This window comes from Branchiostoma lanceolatum, chromosome 14, assembly GCF_035083965.1.
Source record: "Branchiostoma lanceolatum isolate klBraLanc5 chromosome 14, klBraLanc5.hap2, whole genome shotgun sequence".
Taxonomy (NCBI): domain Eukaryota; kingdom Metazoa; phylum Chordata; class Leptocardii; order Amphioxiformes; family Branchiostomatidae; genus Branchiostoma; species Branchiostoma lanceolatum.
In genome coordinates this window covers 8767567-8782629 of record NC_089735.1, presented here as the reverse complement: position 1 = coordinate 8782629, position 15063 = coordinate 8767567, and the positions used below count along the sequence as shown (strand labels likewise).

The window sequence follows — 15063 nt, the reverse complement described above, 5'->3', positions numbered from 1 at the left end:
TTCGGCATACATTTTGCAATCGAGGCCGCAATCGAGGCCGCAAAGTAAAAAAAGTACCTTCGATCGATCCCACCTGATATACAAAGCATTTGAGATGAAAGCTTGTTCATGTCTGACAGGATAAGATAGGAAAGTTTCGGCATCCTAGCGATTGTCGGACTTAAGACCTGAGGACTACGGTCGCCAATCTAGACCGCAATCTATGCCGCAAAATAAATATAAAGTACCTTCGGCATACATTTAGCAATCGAGGCCGCGATCGAGGCCGCAAAGTAAAAAAAGTACCTTCGATCTATACCTTCGGCATACATTTAGCAATCGAGGCCGCAATCGAGGCCGCAAAGTAAAAAAAAATACCTTCGGCATACATTTAGCAATTGGGGCGGCAATCGAGGCCGCAAAGTAAAAAAAAGTACCTTCGATCGATCCAACCTGATATACAAAGCATTTGAGATGAAAGCTTGTTCATGTCTGACAGGATAAGACAGGAAAGTTTCGGCATCCTAGCGATTGTCGGACTTAAGACCTGAGGACTACGGTCGCCAATCTAGACCGCAATCTATGCCGCAAAGTAAAAAAAAAAGTACCTTCGATCTATACCTTCGGCATACATTTAGCAATCGAGGCCACAATCGAGGCCGCAAAGTAAAAAAAAAGTACCTTCGATCTATACCTTCGGCATACATTTTGCAATAGAGGCCGCAATCGAGGCCGCAAAGTAGAAAAAATACCTTCGGCATACATTTAGCAATCGAGGCCGCAATCGAGGCCGCAAAGTAAAAAAAAAGTACCTTCGATAGATCCAACCTGATATACAAAGCATTTGAGATGAAAGCTTGTTTATGTCTGACAGGATAAGACAGGAAAGTTTCGGCATCCTAGCGATTGTCGGACTTAAGACCTGAGTACTACGGTCGCCAATCTAGACCGCAATCTATGCCGCAAAGTAAAAAAAGTACCTTCGATCTATACCTTCGGCATACATTTTGAAATCGATGCCGCAATCGAGGCCGCAAAGTAAAAAAAGTACCTTCGATCGATCCCACCTGATATACAAAGCATTTGAGATGAAAGCTTGTTCATGTCTGACAGGATAAGACAGGAAAGTTTCGGCATCCTAGCGATTGTCGGACTTAAGACCTGAGTACTACGGTCACCAATCTAGACCGCAATCTATGCCGCAAAGTAAAAAAAAAGTACCTTCGATCTATACCTTCGGCATACATTTAGCAATCGAGGCCGCGATCGAGGCCGCCAAGTAAAAAAAGTACCTTCGATCGATCCCACCTGATATACAAAGCATTTGAGATGAAAGCTTGTTCATGTCTGACAGGATAAGACAGGAAAGTTTCGGCATCCTAGCGATTGTCGGACTTAAGACCTGAGGACTACGGTCGCCAATCTAGACCGCAATCTATCCCGCAAATTAAATATAAAGTACCTTCGGCATACATTTAGCAATCGAGGCCGCGATCGAGGCCGCCAAGAAAAAAAGTACCTTCGATCTATACCTTCGGCATACATTTAGCAATCGAGGCCGCAATCGAGGCCACAAAGTAAAAAAAAAATATCTTCGGCATACATTTAGCAATCGAGGCCGCAATCGAGGCCGCAAAGTAAAAAAAAAAGTACCTTCGATCGATCCAACCTGATATACAAAGCATTTGAGATGAAAGCTTGTTCATGTCTGACAGGATAAGACAGGAAAGACGCCAATATAGACCGCAATATATGCCGCAAAGTAAAAAAAAGTACCTTCGGCATACATTTAGCAATCGAGGCCGCAATCGAGGCCGCAAAGTAAAAAAAAGTACCTTCGATCGATCCCACCTGATATACAAAGCATTTGAGATGAAAGCTTGCTCATGTCTGACAGGATAAGACAGGAAAGTTTCGGCATCCTAGCGATTGTCGGACTTAAGACCTGAGGACTACGGTCGACAATCTAGACCGCAATCTATGCCGCAAAGTAAATATAAAGTACCTTCGGCATACATTTAGCAATCGAGGCCGCGATCGAGGCCGCAAAGTAAAAAAAGTACCTTCGATCTATACCTTCGGCATACATTTAGCAATCGAGGCCGCAATCGAGGCCGCAAAGTAAAAAAAAATACCTTCGGCATACATTTAGCAATTGAGGCGGCAATCGAGGCCGCAAAGTAAAAAAAAGTACCTTCGATCGATCCAACCTGATATACAAAGCATTTGAGATGAAAGCTTGTTCATGTCTGACAGGATAAGACAGGAAAGTTTCGGCATCCTAGCGATTGTCGGACTTAAGACCTGAGGACTACGGTCGCCAATCTAGACCGCAATCTATGCCGCAAAGTAAAAAAAAATACCTTCGATCTATACCTTCGGCATACATTTAGCAATCGAGGCCACAATCGAGGCCGAAAAAGTAAAAAAAAAAGTACCTTCGATCTATACCTTCGGCATACATTTTGCAATCGAGGCCGCAATCGAGGCCGCAAAGTAAAAAAAAAATACCTTCGATAGATCCAACCTGATATACAAAGCATTTGAGATGAAAGCTTGTTCATGTCTGACAGGATAAGACAGGAAAGTTTCGGCATCCTAGCGATTGTCGGACTTAAGACCTGAGTACTACGGTCGCCAATCTAGACCGCAATCTATGCCGCAAAATAAATATAAAGTACCTTCGGCATACATTTAGCAATCGAGGCCGCGATCGAGGCCGCAAAGTAAAAAAAGTACCTTCGATCTATACCTTCGGCATACATTTTGCAATCGAGGCCGCAATCGAGGCCGCAAAGTAAAAAAAATACCTTCGGCATACATTCAGCGATCGAAGCCGCAATCGAGGCCGCAAAGTAAAAAAAAAATACCTTCGATAGATCCAACCTGATATACAAAGCATTTGAGATGAAAGCTTGTTCATGTCTGACAGGATAAGACAGGAAAGTTTCGGCATCCTAGCGATTGTCGGACTTAAGACCTGAGGACTACGGTCGCCAATCTAGACCGCAATCTATGCCGCAAAATAAATATAAAGTACCTTCGGCATACATTTAGCAATCGAGGCCGCGATCGAGGCCGCAAAGTAAAAAAAGTACCTTCGATCGATACCTTCGGCATACATTTTGCAATCGAGGCCGCAATCGAGGCCGCAAAGTAAAAAAAATACCTTCGGCATACATTTAGCGATCGAAGCCGCAATCGAGGCCGCAAAGTAAAAAAAAAATACCTTCGATAGATCCAACCTGATATACAAAGCATTTGAGATGAAAGCTTGTTCATGTCTGACAGGATAAGACAGGAAAGTTTCGGCATCCTAGCGATTGTCGGACTTAAGACCTGAGTACTACGGTCACCAATCTAGACCGCAATCTATGCCGCAAAGTAAAAAAAAAGTACCTTCGATCTATACCTTCGGCATACATTTAGCAATCGAGGCCGCAATCGAGGCCGCCAAGTAAAAAAAGTACCTTCGATCGATCCCACCTGATATACAAAGCATTTGAGATGAAAGCTTGTTCATGTCTGACAGGATAAGACAGGAAAGTTTCGGCATCCTAGCGATTGTCGGACTTAAGACCTGAGGACTACGGTCGCCAATCTAGACCGCAATCTATCCCGCAAATTAAATATAAAGTACCTTCGGCATACATTTAGCAATCGAGGCCGCGATCGAGGCCGCCAAGAAAAAAAGTACCTTCGATCTATACCTTCGGCATACATTTAGCAATCGAGGCCGCAATCGAGGCCGCAAAGTAAAAAAAAAATACCTTCGGCATACATTTAGCAATCGAGGCCGCAATCGAGGCCGCAAAGTAAAAAAAAAAAGTACCTTCGATCGATCCAACCTGATATACAAAGCATTTGAGATGAAAGCTTGTTCATGTCTGACAGGATAAGACAGGAAAGACGCCAATATAGACCGCAATATATGCCGCAAAGTAAAAAAAAGTACCTTCGGCATACATTTAGCAATCGAGGCCGCAATCGAGGCCGCAAAGTAAAAAAAAGTACCTTCGATCGATCCCACCTGATATACAAAGCATTTGAGATGAAAGCTTGTTCATGTCTGACAGGATAAGACAGGAAAGTTTCGGCATCCTAGCGATTGTCGGACTTAAGACCTGAGGACTACGGTCGCCAATCTAGACCGCAATCTATGCCGCAAATTAAATATAAAGTACCTTCGGCATACATTTAGCAATCGAGGCCGCGATCGAGGCCGCAAAGTAAAAAAAAAATACCTTCGGCATACATTTAGCAATTGAGGCGGCAATCGAGGCCGCAAAGTAAAAAAAAAGTACCTTCGATCTATACCTTCGGCATACATTTTGCAATCGAGGCCGCAATCGAGGCCGCAAAGTAAAAAAAATACCTTCGGCATACATTTAGCAATCGAGGTCGCAATCGAGGCCGCAAAGTAAAAAAAAAGTACCTTCGATAGATCCAACCTGATATACAAAGCATTTGAGATGAAAGCTTGTTCATGTCTGACAGGATAAGACAGGAAAGTTTCGGTATCCTAGCAATTGTCGGACTTAAGACCTGACTACTACGGTCACCAATCTAGACCGTAATCTATGCCGCAAAGTAAAAAAAAAAGTACCTTCGATCTATACCTTCGGCATACATTAAGCAATCGAGGCCGCAATCGAGGCCGCCAAGTAAAAAAAGTACCTTCGATCGATCCCACCTGATATACAAAGCATTTGAGATGAAAGCTTGTTCATGTCTGACAGGATAAGACAGGATATTTTCGGCATCCTAGCGATTGTCGGACCTGAGGACTACGGTCGCCAATCTAGACCGCAATCTATCCCGCAAATTAAATATAAAGTACCTTCGGCATACATTTAGCAATCGAGGCCGCGATCGAGGCCGCAAAGTAAAAAAAGTACCTTCGATCTATACCTTCGGCATACATTTAGCAATCGAGGCCGCAATCGAGGCCGAAAAGTAAAAAAAATACCTTCGGCATACATTTAGCAATCGAGGCCGCAATCGAGGCCGCAAAGTAAAAAAAAAGTACCTTCGATCGATCCAACCTGATATACAAAGCATTTGAGATGAAAGCTTGTTCATGTCTGACAGGATAAGACAGGAAAGTTTCGGCATCCTAGCGATTGTCGGACTTAAGACATGAATACTACGGTCGCCAATCTAGACCGCAATCTATGCCGCAAAGTAAAAAAAAAAGTACCTTCGATCTATACCTTCGGCATACATTTAGCAATCGAGGCCGCAATCGAGGCCGCAAAGTAAAAAAAAAATACCTTCGGCATACATTTAGCAATTGAGGCGGCAATCGAGGCCGCAAAGTAAAAAAAAGTACCTTCGATCGATCCAACCTGATATACAAAGCATTTGAGATGAAAGCTTGTTCATGTCTGACAGGATAAGACAAGAAAGTTTCGGCATCCTAGCGATTGTCGGACTTAAGACCTTTGTACTACGGTCGCCAATCTAGACCGCAATCTATGCCGCAAATTAAAAAAAAAAGTACCTTCGATCTATACCTTCGGCATACATTTAGCAATCGAGGCCACAATCGAGGCCGCAAAGTAAAAAAAAGTACCTTCGATCTATACCTTCGGCATACATTTTGCAATCGAGGCCGCAATCAAGGCCGCAAAGTAGAAAAAATACCTTCGGCATACATTTAGCAATTGAGGCGGCAATCGAGGCCGCAAAGTAAAAAAAAGTACCTTCGATAGATCCAACCTGATATACAAAGCATTTGAGATGAAAGCTTGTTCATGTCTGACAGGATAAGACAGGAAAGTTTCGGCATCCTAGCGATTGTCGGACTTAAGACCTGAGTACTACGGTCGCCAATCTAGACCGCAATCTATGCCGCAAAGTAAAAAAAAGTACCTTCGATCTATACCTTCGGCATACATTTAGCAATCGAGGCCGCAAAGTAAAAAAAGTACCTTCGGCATACATTTAGCAATCGAGGCCACAATCGAGGCCGCAAAGTAAAAAAAGTACCTTCGATCTATATCTTCGGCATACATTTTGCAATCTAGGCCGCAATCGAGGCCGCAAAGTAAAAAAAGCACCTTCGATCGATCCAACCTGATATACAAAGCATTTGAGATGAAAGCTTGTTTATGTCTGAAAGTAAAAAAAGTACCTTCGATCTATACCTTCGGCATACATTTAGCAATCGAGGCCGCAATCGAGGCCGCAAAGTAAAAAAAGTACCTTCGATCGATCCCACCTGATATACAAAGCATTTGAGATGAAAGCTTGTTCATGTCTGACAGGATAAGACAGGAAAGTTTCGGCATCCTAGCGATTGTCGGACTTAAGACCTGAGGACTACGGTCGCCAATCTAGACCGCAATCTATCCCGCAAATTAAATATAAAGTACCTTCGGCATACATTTAGCAATCGAGGCCGCGATCGAGGCCGCAAAGTAAAAAAAGTACCTTCGATCAATACCTTCGTCATACATTTAGCAATCGAGGCCGCAATCGAGGCCGCAAAGTAAAAAAAAATACCTTCGGCATACATTTAGCAATTGGGGCGGCAATCGAGGCCGCAAAGTAAAAAAAAATACCTTCGGTATACATTTAGCAATCGAGGCCGCAATCGAGGCCGCAAAGTAAAAAAAAATACCTTCGGTATATATTTAGCAATCGAGGCGGCAATCTATGCCGCAAAGTAAAAAAAAATACCTTCGGCATACATTTAGCAATCGAGGCCGCAATCGAGGCCGCAAAGTAAAAAAAAATACCTTCGGTATATATTTAGCAATCGAGGCGGCAATCTATGCCGCAAAGTAAAAAAAAGTACCTTCGATCTATACCTTCGGCATACATTTTGCAATCGAGGCCGCAATAGAGGCCGCCAAGTAAAAAAGGTACCTTCCATCGATCCCACCTGATATACAAAGCATTTGAGATGAAAGCTTGTTCATGTCTGACAGGATAAGATAGGAAAGTTTCGGCATCCTAGCGATTGTCGGACTTAAGACCTGAGGACTACGGTCGCCAATCTAGACCGCAATCTATGCCGCAAAGTAAATATAAAGTACCTTCGGCATACATTTAGCAATCGAGGCCGCGATCGAGGCCGCCAAGTAAAAAAAGTACCTTCGATCTATACCTTCGGCATACATTTAGCAATCGAGGCCGCAATCGAGGCCGCAAAGTAAAAAAAAATACCTTCGGCATACATTTAGCAATTGAGGCGGTAAAGTAAAAAAAAGTACCTTCGATCGATCCAACCTGATATACAAAGCATTTGAGATGAAAGCTTGTTCATGTCTGACAGGATAAGACAGGAAAGTTTCGGCATCCTAGCGATTGTCGGACTTAAGACCTGAGTACTACGGTCGCCAATCTAGACCGCAATCTATGCCGCAAAGTAAAAAAAAGTACCTTCGATCTATACCTTCGGCATACATTTAGCAATCGAGGCCGCAATCGAGGCCGCAAAGTAAAAAAAGTACCTTCGGCATACATTTAGCAATCGAGGCCACAATCGAGGCCGCAAAGTAAAAAAAGTACCTTCGATCTATACCTTCGGCATACATTTTGCAATCTAGGCCGCAATCGAGGCCGCAAAGTAAAAAAAGCATCTTCGATCGATCCAACCTGATATACAAAGCATTTGAGATGAAAGCTTGTTTATGTCTGAAAGTAAAAAAAAGTACCTTCGATCGATCCCACCTGATATACAAAGCATTTGAGATGAAAGCTTGTTCATGTCTGACAGGATAAGACAGGAAAGTTTCGGCAACCGGAGTACTACGGTCGCCAATCTAGACCGCAATCTATGCCGCAAAGTAAATAAAAAGTACCTTCGGCATACATTTAGCAATCGAGGCCGCAATCGAGGCCGCAAAGTAAAAAAAGTACCTTCGATCGATCCCACCTGATATACAAAGCATTTGAGATGAAAGCTTGTTCATGTCTGACAGGATAAGACAGGAAAGTTTCGGCATCCTAGCGATTGTCGGACTTAAGACCTGAGGACTACGGTCGCCAATCTAGACCGCAATCTATCCCGCAAATTAAATATAAAGTACCTTCGGCATACATTTAGCAATCGAGGCCGCGATCGAGGCCGCAAAGTAAAAAAAGTACCTTCGGCATACATTTAGCAATCGAGGCCACAATCGAGGCCGCAAAGTAAAAAAAGTACCTTCGATCTATACCTTCGGCATACATTTTGCAATCTAGGCCGCAATCGAGGCCGCAAAGTAAAAAAAGCATCTTCGATCGATCCAACCTGATATACAAAGCATTTGAGATGAAAGCTTGTTTATGTCTGAAAGTAAAAAAAAGTACCTTCGATCGATCCCACCTGATATACAAAGCATTTGAGATGAAAGCTTGTTCATGTCTGACAGGATAAGACAGGAAAGTTTCGGCAACCGGAGTACTACGGTCGCCAATCTAGACCGCAATCTATGCCGCAAAGTAAATAAAAAGTACCTTCGGCATACATTTAGCAATCGAGGCCGCAATCGAGGCCGCAAAGTAAAAAAAGTACCTTCGATCGATCCCACCTGATATACAAAGCATTTGAGATGAAAGCTTGTTCATGTCTGACAGGATAAGACAGGAAAGTTTCGGCATCCTAGCGATTGTCGGACTTAAGACCTGAGGACTACGGTCGCCAATCTAGACCGCAATCTATCCCGCAAATTAAATATAAAGTACCTTCGGCATACATTTAGCAATCGAGGCCGCGATCGAGGCCGCAAAGTAAAAAAAGTACCTTCGATCTATACCTTCGGCATACATTTAGCAATCGAGGCCGCAATCGAGGCCGCAAAGTAGAAAAAATACCTTCGGCATACATTTAGCAATCGAGGCCGCAATCGAGGCCGCAAAGTAAAAAAAAAGTACCTTCGATCGATCCAACCTGATATACAAAGCATTTGAGATGAAAGCTTGTTCATGTCTGACAGGATAAGACAGGAAAGTTTCGGCATCCTAGCGATTGTCGGACTTAAGACCTGAGGACTACGGTCGCCAATCTAGACCGCAATCTATGCCGCAAAGTAAATAAAAAAGTACCTTTCAATCCATACCTTCGGTATACATTCAGCAATCGAGGCCGCAATCGAGGCCGCAAAGTAAAAAAAGTACCTTCGATCGATCCAACCTGATATACAAAGCATTTGAGATGAAAGCTTGTTCATGTCTGACAGGATAAGACAGGAAAGTTTCGGCATCCTAGCGATTGTCGGACTTAAGACCTGAGTACTACGGTTGCCAATCTAGACCGAGATCTATGCCGCAAAGTAAAAAAAAGTACCTTCGATCTATACCTTCGGTATATATTTAGCAATCGAGGCCGCAATCGAGGCCGCAAAGTAAAAAAAGCACCTTCGATCGATCCCACCTGATATACAAAGCATTTGAGATGAAAGCTTGTTCATGTCTGACAGGATCGATAAGACAGGAAAGACGCCAAAATAGACCGCAATCTATGCCGCAAAGTAAAAAAAAGTACCTTCGATCTATACCTTCGGTATATATTTAGCAATCGAGGCCGCAATCGAGGCCGCAAATTAAAAAAAGTACCTTCGATCGATCCTATCTGATATACAAAGCATTTGAGATGAAAGCTTGTTAATGTCTGACAGGATAAGACAGGAAAGTTTCGGCATCCTAGCGATTGTCGGGCTTAAGACCTGAGTACTACGGTCGCCAATCTAGACCGCAATCTATGCCACAAAGTAAAAAAAAAGTACCTTCGATCTATACCTTCGGCATACATTTAGCAATCGAGGCCGCAATCGAGGCCGCAAAGTAAAAAAAGCACCTTAGATCGATCCCACCTGATATACAAAGCATGTCTGACAGGATAAGACAGGAAAGACGCCAATATAGACCGCAATCTATGCCGCAAAGTAAAAAAAAAGTACCTTCGGCATACATTTAGCAATCGAGGCCGCAATCGAGGCCGCAAAGTAAAAAAAGCACCTTCGATCGATCCCACCTAATATACAAAGCATTTGAGATGAAAGCTTGTTCATGTCTGACAGGATAAGACAGGAAAGTTTCGGCAATCTAGCGATTGTCGGACTTAAGACCTGAGTACTACGGTCGCCAATCTAGACCGCAATCTATGCCGCAAAGTAAATAAAAAAGTACCTTCGATCTATACCTTCGGCATACATTTAGCAATCGAGGCCGCAATCGAGGCCGCAAAGTAAAAAAAGCACCTTCGATCGATCCCACCTAATATACAAAGCATTTGAGATGAAAGCTTGTTCATGTCTGACAGGATAAGACAGGAAAGTTTCGGCAATCTAGCGATTGTCGGACTTAAGACCTGAGTACTACGGTCGCCAATCTAGACCGCAATCTATGCCGCAAAGTAAATAAAAAAGTACCTTCGATCTATACCTTCGGCATACATTTAGCAATCGAGGCCGCAATCGAGGCCGCAAAGTAAAAAAAGTACCTTCGATCGATCCCACCTGATATACAAAGCATTTGAGATGAAAGCTTGTTCATGTCTGACAGGATAAGACAGGGAAGTTTCGGCATCCTAGCGATTGTCGGACTTAAGACCTGAGTACTACGGTCGCCAATCTAGACCGCAATCTATGCCGCAAAGTAAAAAAAGTACCTTCGATCTATACCTTCGGCATACATTTAGCAATCGAGGCCGCAATCGAGGCCGCAAAGTAAAAAAAGTACCTTCGATCGATCCCACCTGATATACAAAGCATTTGAGATGAAAGCTTGTTCATGTCTGACAGGATAAGACAGGAAAGTTTCGGCAACCTAGCGATTGTCGGACTTAAGACCTGAGTACTACGGTCGCCAATTGTCGGACTAAGACCTGAGTACTACGGTCGCCAATCTAGACCGCAATCTATGCCGCAAAGTAAAAAAAGTACCTTCGATCTATACCTTCGGCATACATTTAGCAATCGAGGCCGCGATCGAGGCCGCAAAGTAAAAAAAAAGCTCCTTCGATCTATACCTTCGGCATACATTTAGCAATCGAGGCCGCAATCGAGGCCGCAAAGTAAAAAAAGTACCTTCGATCGATCCCACCTGATATACAAAGCATTTGAGATGAAAGCTTGTTCATGTCTGACAGGATAAGACAGGAAAGTCGCCAATCTAGACCGCAATCTATGCCGCAAAGTAAATAAAAAGTACCTTCGGCATACATTTAGCAATCAAGGCCGCAATCGAGGCCACAAAGTAAAAAAAGTAAAAAGTATATACGCTACAGGTCGGGGTACATACGCTCCACTTCGGGATACATAACGTTATAGGTCCGGAATCCGGGTACATACGCTATAAATTCGGGGTACATACGCTACAAGTAGGGACACATTACGCTAAAGGTCGGGGTACATACGCTATAAATTCGGGGTACATATGCTACAAGTCGGGGTACATACGCTACAAGTCGGGGCACTTACTCTACAAGTCGGGGTTCATACACTACAGTGGTTACAATAGAGGTGGGGAGCAGGGGTTGGATTAATAGCGAGAACATTAAGAAGTTGAAATCACTGTGTCCTGTAGGCAGGAAGGATTGTGAAGTTAGAAAGCTGAAACAAAGGCTAGGGCACTGCGCCCTTTGTACGTCCTACGCAATATATTGCGCAAGGAACACCCCTGTGTGGGAATCACCGTCCGGGCTGTTTTCCAGCCGTTGAGAGCTATGTACATTTTGAGATAATATTATTATCATGTATCACTAACAGTGCAATACTTCAAATATCGTTAAACTTGTGCAATACAGCCTGTATATACGTATCGGAAGTCGGATGCACATAATTTTTACCTTGCACCCTCCAGATTTGTATTGATCTGAGTAAGGGGTCGGCCTAGGTTTTTAATTAATTCATCTTGTATGTGGTTGGTTTTAAAAGTGTGTCTTTTGTGTTTTACCTCTGCAATAAAGATGATTTTGAACACACTGGTACATACGCTACACGTCGGGGTACATACGCTACAATTTGGGGCACATACGCTACAAGTTGGGGTACACACGCTACAGGTCGGGGTACATTCGCTACAAGTTGGGGTACATACGTTACAGGTAGGGGTACATACGCTACAAGTCGGGGTACATACGCTACAAGTAGGGATACATAACGCTATAGGTCCGGGCACATACACTATACATTCGGGGTACATACGCTACAAGTCGGGGTACATACGCTGTAAGTCACACTGCACGAAATGGCCTCGTATCCCGGCGTATACGTACAGGGATTCCTCCGGAAATATTCCATACAAGTCGGGGTACATACGCTACAAGTCGGGGTACATACGCTACAGGTCGGGGTACATACGCTACAGGTCGGGGTACATACACTACATGTCCGGGTACATACGCTACAAGTCGGGGTACGTACGCTACAAGTCGGGGTATATACGCTACAGGTCGGGGTACATACGCTACAAGTTAGGGGATTTTCAAGCAGACTGTGACAGAACCAACCACCGACAAGAAAATCAAAACCAACTATTGTACGATTGTCCCAAGAATGCCTTCATTGAGTTTGCGATCAAACTACTATTTTACCGTACGAATGTGTCCGGGCCCTTAAGGAAAATTTTATTCTTGAGAATATTTCCAGTTTAGACACTAAAGTTCTTTAAAATGGAACATTGCTGCAAAACTGCTAAGCATTATCTTACGTTAACATTTGGCGACGCCCCCTCTTTTTTTGTCCAAAATTCGCACTGTTACTTGTTAGGTACTGGATTGTTATGCGCTTGTATGTCATACCCAAATAGACGTATCTTTTACCTATTTGCCACGCTAGTTAAATGTTTACTGAGTGTTAAGATGTACTGTAGACCACACCATAAAGTAACCAGCCAAATGTCAAACATCCCTGTATCTATGATAACTGAGAGGGCCTCCGTGACTTAGGTGTCTGTTTATTAACCTAAAGCTGGTATCTCGAGCTATAGCCTCTACCAGGCTACGTGGATCGCTAGAAAAATATGATTCTACGTACATTACCCAAGGCTACCCAATATCACTAATTGATAGCAGATACTTAAAGTTTCGGTCCTTTCCGACTCAGTTGGATCCTTGCGAATGCAACTTGGCGCAATTTGGCTCAGTCCGGGGAAATAGGTAGCCTCTACCAGGCCAAATAGTAGAAATCGGCCAAATAGAGTGAAAAGTATGCTAAGGAAGTCGTTTACGGAGAGATAGGGACAATTCGTGGTTCGCCTGTTGTCCCTATCTCCGAAGCCGACTCCCTTAACATACTTTATATACACTTTATTTTTGCCAATTTTTAAAAGATTTTCAGCGAACCACGTAGCCTGGTAGCCTCCGTTGCAGGTTCTGAACCGGCTTTTTTTGGGGCTAAATAATACACTTTTTGCAGCCAGGGGGTGGTTGATGGTTACGGGCTGGCTGCAAAAGGTGTATTATTTAGCCCCCATTAAGGCCGGTTCAGAGCCTGCTATGGAGGCTATATAGCTAGTAGCCTGGTAGAGGCTAGGTATCTCACAGGACTGCGCTAATTGCACCAAATCAAATTCGCAAAGATCATGCTGAGTCGGAAAGGCACTAAACTTTAATCTGCTATCAATTACATGCAGTGCTATAAGTAGCCTAGGGTAGCGTATAATCAGCTGTACAGAAGGGTAGCTTGCCAGGCTCTGTAATTGTGATTTATTGGCCAGAATTCCTTCGTTGACCAACAGCCGGTGACCCGAGGAAAGAAAACCCTGGAAGGAAGCTTCAACTGACATTTAAACTTGTAAGACGTGACGGAGATTTCGACTTACCTCATAAGGACGCGATCAGAAACGACATTAGGTGTGAGTGGTCCCTTGGCACTTCGTAAGGTCGCAATGAAGTTCTGATTTGCTTCCAGTACAACTCCGTAGCACATGTGCTCTACGGTAAGCTTGCATGTTTACCTATATTCTATAGTTTGTCAGTTTGTTAGTGAGGAGGGAGCTAAGGGTCAGACAAATTCTATCAGTCCTTTTTCTATCATAAAAATGTGCTTTACCACGTTATAATTCCACATAAACACACAGGGTAACGCGCCACGCACAAACAGACACAGACACACACACACACACACACACACACAAACATATACACACATACACACAGTCAGAGAGAGGGAGAGAGAAAAGAGAGGGGGGAGAGAGAGGTTAAATACCACTCACCAGCAACATGATTTTCTGACTAGTAAATACTAACGTTATATATCATAAAAAATCATTTGTTAGCTTCAATTTGACCGCACAAAATCAAGTAACACCCGGCTAGCAAAAAAAGCCGTCGACGAATTTCATGATGAGGAAGGACACAGGTTGTTCGTGTCAAATACCAGTACGTTTAACAGGTCGGATAGTTCTTCCCCTTTTCACCTCCGGTCGTACATTCTAACCATGTCAACAACTCGAGGCCTGTCACATGCAATAGAACTTGAGGGTTGGTTGTGAGGAACTGATAAGTCTTATTTTTCTAGGCAAGTATTTATCTATGTAAAATTTCGATGAGACTTGAACATCTGATGCCAACTGATATCAGTCGACGTGTAGGTAGATGTGGAACCAGGGTGAAGATAGCAGACATTTCACTTGCCGATTCGTGGTCGTAAGAAAGCTAGCAGAGAATTCGAATTAATTCATCACATTTCGTTTGAAAACGACTATATGGCATGTATGGTCTTGTTTTCCGACCATTTCACATACACAATAAAATCGTCGACATACCGCTAAAGTAATCTTTGAAGACCCAATTTTGTAGATATTTGTACGATACCCGAAGACATGCACCTTGAGCCCCTGCCACACTTGTGCGTATATACAAGTCTGCATGATTTGCGTATTAACATGTTTTTGGTTAAGGTTAAGTTTCGAGCCGAATAAGTGATTTCTTAGGTTCGACCACTAGTCTGCACAACGGTGGGTCCAAGTAGAAAACAACTTTTTCCCCGCAAACCTTACTTAAACAAAAAAATGTTAATGCATCAGAAAAATGAAATTGTAACAGATAAAAGAGACGTTTATGACTTAAGCTTTGTTTAAGCCTAGCATGCAGCCCCGTGTGGTTTACCCTGACTGTTGCACGACTAAACCCGGTACATGCCAAGTTAA

General features: G+C 43.3%; 1 long non-coding RNA gene across 2 annotated transcripts in view; it reads right to left on the bottom strand.

Moving 5' to 3' along the window:
• The window catches only part of LOC136448165 (uncharacterized), an 82364-nt gene that overhangs the window by 63709 nt on the left and 3592 nt on the right, over positions 1 to 15063 (bottom strand). The gene's annotated exons all lie outside the window — the stretch shown is intronic.